Below are 13,491 nucleotides of genomic sequence, written 5' to 3'. Positions count from 1 at the left end.
AAGCTTCAAATACTCTTCTCCAGTGTTTTCAACATTTTTTTTTATTATTGATAAATTGTTGTCATAAGTCAACACCAGAGTTCTGCTGAGGTCAAAATCTGTTTTAACTGGCTTATTAAAAGTGTCAGGATACTGCAAAAGGGGCACTTAACATGTAGTTCTGTCTTGCAAAATAGTGGCACATACTTCATCCGAGGTCCATCCATGGTATTTTGTCTGCTTAAACATTTCCTTCATGTTGTTTAATTCTGGGTAAAAAAGGTCGTCTTTAGTAGCCAACCTGGACAACTTAATCATTTGTCCTCCTACTACTAAGTTCTTTTTTGCCAAAAAGGGTGGTTACTATCATAGTAGAGGAAACTATTAGAATATGTCAGCTTTCTGTAAATTGAAGATTCAGATCTCATATCTTGTTTGTTCTTATAATAATGTATATCTAAATAATTACAACTGTCCATATCAATCATATATGTGAATGCTGAAAAAACAGGTGGTTGTCTTAATATGTTGCATAAATTGCGATATTCTCCCTACTTTGTCATCCCATAAAATAAGGATATAATCTAAGTATCTATAGTACTTGTGTATAAATTTCATGTATTCAGAATCAAAGACAAATTTCATCTCCCATAGCCATAAAATAATGTTGGCAAAGACTGGGGCTGAAGAAGCCTCCATGGCTACTACTCTCATTTGTTTGAAGTATTCTCCTTCAAGGAAGACAAAATCATTCTTGAAAACCATATCCATAAGTGTTGATAAAACATATATAGTATTTTGTGTTAAAATAGTGCCTATTGTTAGGGCCTCTATAAAATTTTTCATGCCTTTATCATGCAGGATGACCAAAAATGCGTCATTGACATTAATACTAAGAAAGATTATGTATTCCTTGAATTCACATCTAGCCAAACTCTTCAAAAGGTGCCAAGAATCAGTCAATACATGTACCTTGTCCACAAAAAATCTTTCAAATGAACACCTATGTATTTTGCTAGAGGTCCCATTTTGGAGCCCCTAACAGCGACAATAAGTTTCATGGGGGTGGGGGGGGATCAACTAATGACTTGTGACTATAGGTATCCTGAACACTGAAGGAATTAAAGGTCCTTTGACCTTTAAATAATTAATTTCTTCAAGATCAAAGTCAAATTCCAAGAAAGGTTCATCAACAATAAATCAAATATATGATTAGCAATGTTAACTTCACTCAATGGAACATATGTAAAAAATGCACTGTATGTAGATAAGTAAACATTTTTGCTGCATAAGTCAAATAATCAGTGATGACTACCCTTCCCCCTTTATCCATCCTCATAATTCTTAAATTCTTGCCATTGTTTAACCCAAACTACAATTTGTGTTCATCCTTACTTAAATTAAATCTTGTCAACTTTTATGGTTGTTGGCTGTGTAATTATCAATTAAGTGAAATTTTAAATTGATTGGGCAATGATTTCTATTTATTGGTTAATTTTTAACAGTTTTGTAATCTGATGAAGTTCCACATTGTGATTAAAGGAACAAAAATGCTCATTATAGAAGTTGGAAGTGCTTTTATTATCCAAGAACAAGATAATGAATAGTTCACATAAAAATGTAATCTACATCATAAAAAGCCCTGATTGCAACCCGCAGCCCAGATGCCCTGGGTTTGACAAGCAGCTTGTCACTGTAAAATCCAAGACTGGGATGAAGATGAATGATGAGATAGCTCTCTCAGGAGGAGAATGAGGAAATGCTCAGGTTGTATGCATATGTGCTATGATTACTGGCATATACAAAGCGGCATTTACAGGAACAGCAACTGACTGAAGCTGGATATGATGTTAAGAGTGATGTTCCACTGAAGAGGTAGGACACAACTCCTCATGATACACCCACCACAGAGAGAGAGAGAGAGAGAGAGAGAAAGATGTAGACTGCACACAGAAAGACGTAAGGTTTAGTTAACCCATACAACATCACAATCAGAACTAGATGAAGCATGCATAGCCCTCATAGCCAACAGCCTATCGCCAACTGAACAGAAGGGGTCTGGATGGCAAAAGGACATTCTCAGAGAATATCCCAACATGCGGTGACCCTGGGGAAAAGTGAAGCATTGGAGCAAGAGAAGATTAATGCCAGTGATGTCTGGCTTCACAAGGAAAGCTAATAAGTAATTCTCCCTGTTGTCTGCATGTTTGCTAACTTTTCAGTCCTATTACCTCCTTTGGCATTTGTTGTTTTCCCCCTTTAGCACAGATTGGATCAGAAAAGTATCCACAAAACTAGTGTATTTACCTACTAAATGAATGAATGAAAGAATGAATGAATGACAGTTCCATTTTGACCATGTTTCAGAGACTGTTCAACAGTTTTTAAAATGGTCTTTAAAAGGCAGGATAGAATAGTCACCTGTCTGGTAAAGAGCAGCAGACATATTATGACAATTTTTAGTCACATTTTTGTCTAGCCTTTTTTCATTAATGATCATCTCAAACACTAATCATTGCTTTACATGAATTTTGACCACCTTTTTGCACTAAGGCTGACATGGTGTGTTATTTATTTGCAGTGCTACTCATATGAATGATACTACAGTCAGCGGTATGAAAAACATTACTTAATCTGGGTGTGCCTTATACATATCAATGTGTGGATGTCTGTATGAGAATCATTGCTATTAAGATGATTAGTCGCTGTATTTATTCACTTATTAACCGGAAAAGTGAACTGCTCCTTCACTGGCCCTTTACAACCATAGAGCATGAGCAAAGGTCAGTGTAATGTATGTAGATGATCTTTAGAGCAACCAGTCAAACAACAAGCTTTCAGAAAGTGGCAGGAGGGTAGAGAACTTGGAAAGCCCAATATATGGACATTGAGATAACATGCAGACTCCACACAAATAATTTAGTGATATCAGGATTAAAGTCCAGACCCTGGTAAGGTGAGGCAGCATAACATTATAGTTGATTTTTTTTTAATCTGAATAAAATGTGACTTTTATGTTTTATTTGTATGTAGAAATATTTTGCATAGATGTACTTCCACAACGCTTCATTCTCTGAATTTATTATTCTTGTAAACCTCTTTCAGTTGAAGTGCAGTGTAAAAGTAAGTCAGTAGGTAAAAATTCTGGTATATTTGAGAGAAAATTGTTCGATAGTCTATCAGTCCAATAATAAATTATATATGTGAGTTACGTCATCTTTAATGAAATAGAGAATGGGTAAGGTTTCTTCAATCGCTCCTCATGGATAGTAACTGCATATTTAGATATCATTATTTATTAGTACTTGTGTTATGCTTTACTATGTTTTAATACACGTATGAAAAATGGTTAATTTTGGAATCTTTTAAGAGATGAGGTAATTATTTAAGCAATCTTTCTTCAGAGATATAATCTTTCCATAAGCAGAATGATCAAACGATAATTAGTCTGTCAGGAAGTACATGAGTTGCTTAATTATCTTCATAATGAATGAGATATGAGGTTAATTACAGTACAAATGATTTAATTTTAAATTAAAAGGAATTTCTGGTGTGCTCAGCACAATGCTTAATGAAGTCTGACATGTAATACAGAGATGGTGAGAAAATTCTATTGACATATAGTATATTTTGCTTTGAACACATTTGGATAAGGAAAACGTTATTCATTTTAATGCAGCCTAACAATGAAATGGTACAAGGCTTTTCTGGCCATGGTCTATGTTAATGTTGTCTTTTGGTATGTCTGAGGAGATGTTTTTCTGGAGAGAGTAACATGCCATTAATGGTAAGAAGTGACATGAAAATGATCAAGTTAACTACATAAAGCATGCCTGCTTATTAAATGCATTTCACTAATTCTATCACCAGACAGAAATGCGATGTGTGATCTTGTGCACCGGGCTCCATATTTTGCATAAATTGGTCATCTGTTATTGACTTCCAGTGCACCCTTCCAGCCTTTGACTGAGAATCTTGAAATACTTTTAAAGACTCATTCATACACATAAACCTATTTTATAAATCTATTTTATTGTTTAAACAGATTCTGTGCCTTCAGTAGCTAAACTGCTGCAGTTTTATTGGCATGTCAGAGGACATAGATTAATCTAAAATTGAGATTTATTTGCATAAATGCCATATATGATTAAAACATGTTAAATAAATTAAACAACTAAAGTTTGCATAATTTGATATGATAAATCAGCAGAAATGCAGAACAACAGGTATAACAGATACAAAAATAAAACAATTATTTCAAGAATCTACTAAGCTTCATCTTACTTCCCATAGATTTACAGGTTCATATGTAAGCATTAATGAGCTACCCTTGCAGGCTATTTTAATCCTAGCTAATATCCATTTTGCTACTTGAATTAACCTACCCATTTTGTTAGAGATTGGCCTTACCCATTCAATGGTGGATCAAATTATATATTACCCATAATGAGAATAAGTGGGATTATACCATAGATAACCTGAGGGACTCATGCATGGGATAAAGCATTTAGGAGCTGACTCTGTCCAGTCATAGTACAGAGGGCAGTCCTTGGGTAAATGTTCTGTTTCCCATCCTTAGATCCAATTTGCGAGTGAATATGGACATGGATGAACTTTGTTTTACATGGATGGGCAGTCTGTTCCAGAGCAGCACTATTGTCTGTGTTATATACCTGTCACTCCAAACCATTTTGTTAATGTTGCAGAAGTGGCTCAGGTCTCTAGACCAACTATTTCTGAGTCTTTCTGACTTGCTGATGTGTAATAAATCCATCAGTACTAGGAGGATATCTTGTATGCCAGACACAGGTCACCTATTAGAATATATCTGCAGGGTACTCAGTAAAGTGACAGTGCTTTAAGTTGGTACATGTAGGACATGCTGTTAAGGCCTTGCATCCTTTTATTAAGGTATCTCTGTGGGCATTCCAGCTGTTGCATGTACCTGGACAGACACATGCCAATGGGGTCATTGTACTCAATGATTGTGTTAATGAGAGCTGAATAAAGGGAGACAATGATATCACTATATCTAGACACAATCCAATTGTTTTTAAACCGTGCAATATAGAAGGACTTCTTATAACAATGGACACATGCTGGTCGAAAGTTAGGTCACCATCCACACAAGTTCCCAAATTCTGAAGAAATGAGTTAACTTTCAGGGGTATATTGTCAATGTAGTAATTCACTGGTATAGATACCTTCCCAAAGATACAATTATTTATTTGTTTATTTATTTATTTATTAACATTTGTTTACTGGGAAAGTCCTACTGAGTCACAAGAGCCCATTTTCAATGGAGGTCCAGAGAGAAAATCTCCACTTAACAGAGAAAATAAAAAAAAAATCAAACATATTACATAAGAAACAGCAGAAAATTATACATATCAAAAATAATCACCACTATTGTAAGACAAAGAGCTATAATAAAAATATGTTACAAAGAGAGCAATGAGAAGAAACTCTGGGCAGCATCCTTCAGTCAGTTATCAGTAGTAATAAGTAATAGTAATGTGCTAAGTTTCATTGTTAACTATAAAGGGGAAAGAGAGATTAGGATAGATTAGTATGAATGGGTGGTGATAGGAGAAGGTTATGTAAAATGGTAGAAAGGGAAGGATAGCCAGGTGAAGATGAGGAAGTGTAGATGGGTAGAGAATTCGTACAGGTAGGGGTGGAGAAAAGTAATAGTGCAGTTTTTACCATTTAATTTTAGTCTGTGATTTTGGCATCAGTTATTTCTTTGGGGCAAACCTTCCTGCCGGATGGCTAAGACATTTGGGGATTGAATGACTGCTCCTAGCTTGGAGTCATCTGAAAACATAGTTAGCCAGAGCCCTTTGGTATAGGCTTTTACTTCAGAAATGTATACGCCAGACAGAAAAGATTCTACTACAAATCCCTGGTTGACTCCACTGAAGACTGGACTCTTTGTGGAGGTAACAGATCTCACCATCTCTGTATTACATGTCAGGTATGTGTTATTTTGATTTCCTGTTATCTGTGAGACAATTTAAATCCATTTAGTAACATGGGGGGTTATTCCCAACTTATCTACATTTTCTACTATGCCTGAGTGGGGGAATTGTGTCAAAAGCTTTGGCCAAGTGAAGTCATGTGGTGTATAATATTTCCCTTTCATCCATTGCTTTGGTGATCTTTTCAAAAAGGTCCACCAAGATGAGTAAGCATGGCCTGCCACTGAGGAATCCAAACTGAGACTGGTCCAGTGTTTGGAGGTTACATATGAACTTATTGATTAGTTCCATGATAAGTCTTTCCATGGATCTGCATTTGAGGATTGTCATATTTATGGGTCTGTAATTCCCTGGTTTTGTGGAAGTTCCTCCCTAATGCAGGGAAATAGCTGTTCTCCAATCATTTGGGACAAAGCCTGCATGAAGGGTGACATCGAGCAGTGTTGTTAAGGGTGTGGCTAAATTGTGCTTATTACCATTTAAGATGTATCCAGTGTTATTGTCAGGACATACTGATGCAGTATTTTTAGCATGTAATAGCACTTTTAAGATTTGGCCTTGTGTGATAGCCTGTGGCAAGCAAGTTTCAGGTAAATCTTAAGGGAGAGAGGAAAAGGAGAGAGGTGTAAAGTTAGAACTAAATTTAACAGTCATTCCAGTTGCTTTATCTTCAGCCTCACTGTAGGTGTATGCATTGTTGTGTTTTGCTTTTGAGATTACCAAGATAACTAAGACCAGGTCTTGTGATTGTCTTTGGTTTGGGTAGCTATTTTAGCCTTAAACTTGGATTTGGTGGATTTTACTAAGCTCCTGAGTTATTTGCTAATGTCAGTGATGCGGGCTCTAACATTCTGGGAATTACTGTTCACATGTTTTGTCAAAATTATCTTCCTTTTAGTGCAAAGTTTGTTGATATCATGGTTCCACCATGTGTGTTTGCTTCTGGGGTTTGCCTTGTGTTTGGTCATACAGGGTATAGCTGCATCTATGCAGCTATTTACATGTGGGTATAGTGTGGTGATATGCATTTCAGTATATTCAGTAGAGTTAACTGGGATTTGGTGGGGATTTGAAGCTTACCAATGTATCACTTAGGAGTGGGTAATTTGTCTTAAAGAAATGTCTAAAGGTATTATGGGTAGAAGGGATCTCTGGTTTCAATTTTATTTTGAAGCACCCTGCTTTACGGTTAGACCTAACAAGTGGTGAAGCTATACATGGGATGGTGCAAGATACTCCCATATTAGTAAGGACAAGCTCTGAGATATTTTCCTTCCCAGTGGGTACTTTGACTAATTCTTAAGGTGTGTTTGTATAAGCAAAGTCTTTGAATTTCTGTGCTTGTGCATTAGGGGTGGTGTAGGTTTCACAGGCCATCGTTGGATAGTTTAGATCACCTAGGAAAATGGTACTGGGTTTAATGCTGAGTGATTCTAGTTAATATAGATAGGCGTAGTGGCTTTCTTGGGTCAAAGAGGGAATTCTATAGCTAGCCAACATTTGGTACAAAATCTTTATGATGATTACTTGGACATGAAGGAGCTGTAGTGCTTTACCAGCCTTGATGTGAGTTACTTCTGGATGAAGATGGAAACACCTCCACCTTTTCCCCCCACAGTTTAATGCCTCATCTGAAGATGGCACACTGAAGAGTCTAGAACTCCCTGTATGTTGTCTTGCAGTAACAGTAGTGGAAAATGAATTCAAGTGCTTGAGAAAGGAGGAGATCCTACAGTCAGTCTTCTTATCATCCAGCATGTTGGGAGGGTGGCCTAATGGTTAAGTTGTTTGCCTTACAAACACATGGTGCAGGGTTTGAGTCTCACAAGGGATAATTGGCCAAGCTTAAAATGGCTCACAAGGGCAGTTAGCTTAGTACTAATCTATGAATCTATGAATCAAACATGAGTTTGCAGTCAATTGAGTTGCTGTCTCCATCAAAAAGGAGTGTGCTACCCATTGAAACACTGTCAGTGTTATGTTGATATTTAAGCAGTGAGGCCAGGTCTTTAAACCATCAGTTTTCTTCCTGCTCTCCTGCATGACTGAATCTAGATTCATGATTCAAAGCTGCTCCATCTTATGCCACTCAGACTGTTCTGTAAAACTAATTAATTTTGACTTCTATCTCATATCCTCAGATAAACTTTTCTTGTATCTAAGTGTTGCATTTTGAAAGTTATGATAGGCCTCAGTTTTATATAACACAAGTCACAGTCTCTTAAAAAAGGAGGATTAGTTTTTTTTTTCTTCCAGAAAAGCTTCTTTAATTTTTTTTTCAGCAGAATACTCTCTAGTATTTTCATCATCAATATTGTTCTTGTTAATTCATCTAAGCATTCTAGTAAAATATCAAGATATATTGATCACACCAGAAGAAATGGAGTTAAGTTAGTATCTTATCCAAAGTCTGCTTGCTACACCCTGATAAATGAGGTTTGTTTGCCAAATTTGACTAAAATCATATTTCATGTGCATTATTTAGGGAGGTTAACATTAAACCTTCAGTTCTTCATGAAATCTGGTTCACTTTAGACTTCTGTAGTTAAAGAACAATGTCCACAGGACTTAGGATAGTCTGATATTGTAATGGTAAAAACTTTTACAGATAACAAAAGGAACGCGGACCAGCTTGTAACTCAACACCTCTCACAACCACAGAATACATTGCTACTACACACCATAAAGTTTTAGTTTGCACAAATTCAGAAGCAGCTTGCTCTGCACATGGTAGGGAAGAAATATATGCAAGATTGGCACAGATACATATTTCCATAACAGATACTTAAATATGATAACTTTTTAAATGAATTTGTATGCTTATGTGACCTTGATAACATATTCCATATCTTTCTGTGCTATAGCCAACCACATACAAGGATCATGTGTCATATAATCCAAATTTTATTCATGCTGAAATACAGGTCAGTCAGTATAACATGGTATAAATACATAAATACTGTAACTTAAATGCTAGCAGAATGCAGATCTTGTCACATTCAGAAACATGAAATGCTGACATAGTGTTAGCAGGAATACCCATGTAACACCTAATGATTAAATTATTTCCCATGCAGTCATTGCCCCTATCTTTTAATCATTACACACTTTCTCACACCAGTAGCACAGCAAAACTCAGGCTATCTCACATACCGAAACATGAATTGGTCAGACAGTGTGAGCAGGAATAACAGTGTTATATATACTGATTTAAGCATTTCCAGACCATCATTTCCCTAAAATGTTTAATAAATATAAATCTTCTCATGCCAACAATACAGATACTTATATTTTTATACATCAAAGTGTTGTACTGATGTTTAAATCTGTGATAACACAATGAAAGAAACTTTCCCAGCATCTTCCAGTGCCTGACCTCTCTGGGAAGCAGTAAACAATGCAAAATGTCCATTACTATAAACCAAAGCTAAATACATGTAGCTGTAAAGTATCTTCACCTTCATTTTTATTTTCATTTATTTATTTTTCTATTTGACATTTGTTGATCGGGAATGTCTGACTGCATTTGTGCCCTTTTTCAGCAGAGGTCTGGGGAGAAAAGCTCTACAAATTATTACATACACCATAAAAATGTTTACAAACAATACAGTATGCATGAGGTGCTCCGGTTTCCTCCCACATCCCAAAGACATGCAGTAGGTGGATTGGATACTCTAAATTGACCCTAGGTGTGAGTGCATGCATGTGTGTGTGTGTGTGTGTGTGTGTGTGTGTGTGTGTGTGTGTGTGTTTGTGTGTACCTTCTGTGGAAGGTTGGATGCCGGGCTGGCAAGGCAACACCGTAAAACTCCACTGCCAATCATGAGCAGACAGATGATCCACTGTGGCAACCCCTAACTGGGAAAAAGCCGAAAGAAGATAATGCTTGGATTTACAATTGCAACATGAGAGTTTAAAGGTGTTAAAACCAAATGTTAAAGTCTTTCATATATCTCCAATACATAAGGACTTCATCAATTAGAGAGGAAGTAATGGCAATTAGCTCAGAGTTTAAGAAAATAATATAGAGGTACTGTATATCAAATCTTAGTTCTTACAGACAAAAGCATGTACATCAGTAATCAGAAGCAGAGGAGAAGTTGATAGAGAGAGCAGGTGATAGAAAAAGTATGGCTATGGATAAAAGAGGGAAAATTAGAGTTTTTTTTATATTTATATCAATATTATATAAATATTTATATAAATATATGAAATATCATAAGCAACTAAAATGCTACAAAAATAAGCTTTTATTTTGGTAAAAAAGTGAAGTTCTGTCCTTTGCACTGGCCGTGGGTATGTTTTGTCCTGCGATATCTTACATTTTTAAAACAAAGTCCCACTCTGAGCATTTGGAAAGGTGGCAATCCTATTTGCAGATGATATTTTTTGTACCTCATAAAACCAGAAAAGGACATTCTAGCATTGTGGAGCATTCTGAACCAGTTTCAAGTCTTTTCAGGATACAGCATTAATGAAGATAAAACAGACAATAGCTGTAAACTATGTACCCACACATGAATCGGTTCAGGAACTACCCGTATTTATGGGGGCATGATAAAATTAAGAACTTAGGAGCATAGTTTAAAAGGATTATTGTATGGCAGCAAAGGATATGTGGGAAGAGACTAAACAAAAGATAATATACAAACTGAGAAACTGCAAGCTGTGTTTTATGGATATGGATACAAGCAGTGAAAATGTTTTTAGTCTTTTTAGTTTTATACACAGCTCAGGCATATTTTTATCAACCCGAGGAGAAATTGTAGATAGCAATTAAAGGGTTGAAACATTTTATCTGGGAGATGAAGAGGGCAAGAGTCAAGTGGGATACGTTGATCCTTCCAAGAAGAGGTCAAGAGTCAAGTGGGATACGTTGATCCTTCCAAGAGAAGAATGCAGTTTGGGATTATTTGATTTGAAGGGGTATTGCAGAGCTATACAGTTAAAGCTTCTTTACATAGCACAAGCAGAAAACTATAATTCAAAGTGGAAAGGGGTGATGATGAAACAGGGGGGAAAGCTCAAGAAATAAGGAGAGACTGGGATTGTGGATGCAGATCCTTATGGAGAATAACAATAATCATACAGAATATTACATTCATAAAGTAGCACAAAGTATTCTATGAACGAAGCCAACACAGGAAAGGCAAAAAGGAAATTCTGCAGTAGGGATGGTTGCAATTAGGGGTACATAGAACAGGCAAGAAGGGGCTGGAATTTACCGGAGAAAACTGGCAAAGGAACCAATGTATCAGGAGCAAATAATTAGAGAGGGAAAGGTAATAGAATAGGAAGACACCAAGAATACATTTGAACTGCAAGTTAGAGATTGCCTTGCCTTCTAAAATCGTTCTCATATTATCCAGACATACATTCAACTGCAGCTGAATTTAACTAAAACTTCTACAATGACGTTTTGAGTTACATCTAAGAAAGGCACCAAGTAATCAAACACAACTGGTTGTGAAATCAACCAGCTGAAAATAATAATGGTACATGTACTTTGCAGGGAGGCTTCCTTTCTTGTTTCTGTGCAACAGACAGTGAAGACGATACTTCCTTTATGACTCTGAGTTACAATGGAGTAATAAGTTAGCAAAATGGTTAAGGTGCTTATCTTACAGACTCAAGGTGCAGCATTAGATTTTCATATGGGGTAATTATCTAGGCTTAAAATGGTCCACAAGGGCAGTCAGACTAGTATTAATATATGAAGTTCTGAACTCAGAAAGGTAACAGCTACTCAAACACGGTTGTGAAATCAACATGCTGTAAAAATTAATAGGACATATTCTTTGCACAGAGGCAAGCCTCCTTTCACCCCCATTTGGGGAGTCCCCATTACATTTACATATATATATATATATATATATATATATATATATATATATATATATAACTGCACTGGCAGTTATGTCCTATAGAAAACTGTAACAAAGGAATTCAGCATCACCGAGTTGTGCTCCTTATGCTGTTTGTACTCAACCAGCAGTAAAGCAAAAAGTAACAATGCATTTGCCTAATACATGTTAAGGCACAAGGGTGAAGTCATATTTTCCCTGGTGGAGCTGCGACATTTTGTTTTACATTTTATGGTGATGGGGAAGTAATATAAATTATTTGAAAATTACTCTAGAAAGCAACATTTAGCATTGCTTGTGGGAAAGGAAATGGTAGTGGCTTTAATTTCAAGTTTGAGGTACATGACACATCTGCTCATTAACATTAATAATACATAAATTATATCCATATTGCAATAACTGTCACTAAATGAATGCAACTATCCATTTCAGTTGTGCTTATCAGTTTCAGAAAAAATATTGCAGTTTGTATTATATTTAAGGCTTCAAATCACATTATCTATTTTAATAACAATCTATGTTGGATAATCAGTCTGAAGTTTTATTCATATGCATACTGCTCCCCGAAAAGTTCATAATGAAGCAATGTGTTGCCCTTGATAATGTGTGTAGGCCAGCATCAAAATGTTAGCCTTAATAGAATCAATCATTAGATGTGAGAATTGTATACAACACAGAAGCCCTTCTTAACAAAGGTAATGTATAAACAGTGAACATGGAAACTGTGATTAACACAAACAGTTTAAAGTAAGCACTATTATAGTTATGCGCAGCCTTTTCTATTCAAGAACAAGAAAATGAATAGTTTGTGTGTGTGCGCATGCACGCACGTGCAAGTGTGCACATGTATTATATGTTTAGCTATAATAAATGCAAAGGGAATAAAGTCCTGATTGCAACTCAAAAGCCCTGGGTTTGTCAAACAGCTGGTCACTGGACAAGCCAATACTGGGAAGAAGATGAATGGTGAGGTGTCTCTTTCAGGAGGGAGAGTGAGGAAATGTTCAGGTTGTATGGATATGTGCCACAATTCCTGGCATATACAAGGCAGCATTTACAGGAATAGCAACTGACATCAAGGATATGATACTAAGACAGATGTTCCACTGCAGAGATAGGACACACCTCTTCATGGTACACCTACTGCTTGTTTCCACTAGAGAGAGAGAGAGAGAGAGAGAGAGAGAGAGAGAAAGAGATTCAGAGAGAAAAAGAGAGAGAAAAGAAAGATGTGCACTGCTCATACACATATAACCTCACAAAAAAAAAAAACAGATGGATGCAGAATGATGGCTACTTCAAGCCCATCCACACCCATAACGAGACAATCATAGTCCTCATAGCCTATAGCCTATCTCTGTCTGGAGAGGAGAGGCCTGGATGGCAAAGGGAAGAGGCCTGGAAGGCAAAGGGACATTCCCAGGGTATGTCCCAATATGTGATGGCCCTGGGGAAAAGTGAAGTAATGGGACAAGAGAGGATCAATGCCGGTGATCTCTGACCCCACAAGTAAGGCTAGTATGGAACTTCCTCTGTTTGTCTGCATATTTGCTAACAAAAAAATCTTTCAGAGACTGCGTAACAATTTTATTATGGTCTTGAAAAGGCAATATGGGAGAATCATCTCTCTGCACATTCTTGTCTTATCTTTCTTCAGTAAAGATCAT

Source organism: Protopterus annectens, chromosome 5.part0, assembly GCF_019279795.1.
Source record: "Protopterus annectens isolate FY-2018-M chromosome 5.part0, PAN1.0, whole genome shotgun sequence".
NCBI classification, from domain to species: Eukaryota; Metazoa; Chordata; order Ceratodontiformes; family Protopteridae; genus Protopterus; species Protopterus annectens.
This window is presented reverse-complemented; position numbering follows the sequence as displayed.